Source organism: Nicotiana attenuata, unplaced genomic scaffold (genome assembly GCF_001879085.1).
Source record: "Nicotiana attenuata strain UT unplaced genomic scaffold, NIATTr2, whole genome shotgun sequence".
In the NCBI taxonomy this organism is placed as follows: domain Eukaryota; kingdom Viridiplantae; phylum Streptophyta; class Magnoliopsida; order Solanales; family Solanaceae; genus Nicotiana; species Nicotiana attenuata.
Genome location: NW_017670303.1, coordinates 973682 through 974709, shown reverse-complemented (window position 1 = coordinate 974709; position 1028 = coordinate 973682).

Here is a 1028-nt window from a genome sequence, read left to right as displayed (position 1 = left end):
CATTTTAATCAAAAAAAGCTTGAGTGGAGGCCACCCGTCCCACCAAAAGTAAAGATTCTTGGTCCCAGGTGCTAGCTAAGGCGTTATCTCGGACATTGTTACTTGTTTCGGCTCCAAATCACAAAATCTTCGACTTTTCAAAAATATTAAATCGAGGTATTCCGACTTAGTTTTTGTTAAAACATGTATAAAAAATACATATTAGTTATTTTTTATGTGCTCTATGTTATTTTGTGATTGTTTTGCTATTTAACTAATTTATTATGTTTTGTCTGGACTATAGTATTATTGTGCTAAAAAAATTCGTAAAATAGAGAAATTGTTATTAGTTGTTAAAAAAAATATTAATTAGTTACTTTTTACTGTGGTATATGTAATTTCGTAATTTTTTTGTGATTAAGTTGATTTGTTATTTTTATCCAGTTTAGATTATTTACTTGCTAAAAGACTAGTAAACTAGATAAATTATTACTTTAGTTCCCTGTAGTGGTATCTTGTGGCCTAATATAGTGCTCGTATTTTTAATGTAGTGACCTTTTAGCATAGTAAAATGTAGTGCCCTTTAGCGTTGTATCCTTGTAATTATAGAAATTAATCATTTAAGTATCTCTTATTCCCAAATATACGTCAAAAAGCTGATAGTTCAAACACAAACTATCTCCAGTTATAGTCAACAAATGTAAGAACATAAGAATTTAGAATACATTGGTGCTACTCGGCCTCAAATATTTGTCCAGAACCAAAATGTGAATATTTAATAATTAAATCTTGTATAGTTATAAAAATTGATTATTTAATTTTAATATAGTAAAGAATAAGTCAGTAAAAAACAAACAAACATATAAAATAATAAAACTAATATGTTAAATAATAAAACTAACATATTAAATAATAAAACTAACACATACAATAATAAACTAACAGGCCTGTTGAGTAGAAAATCAGAAAAAAAATTTCATCATGAACATAAGAATTCAGGATACATTGGTGCTACTGGGCCTCAAATATTGTGTACGAAACCAAAATAT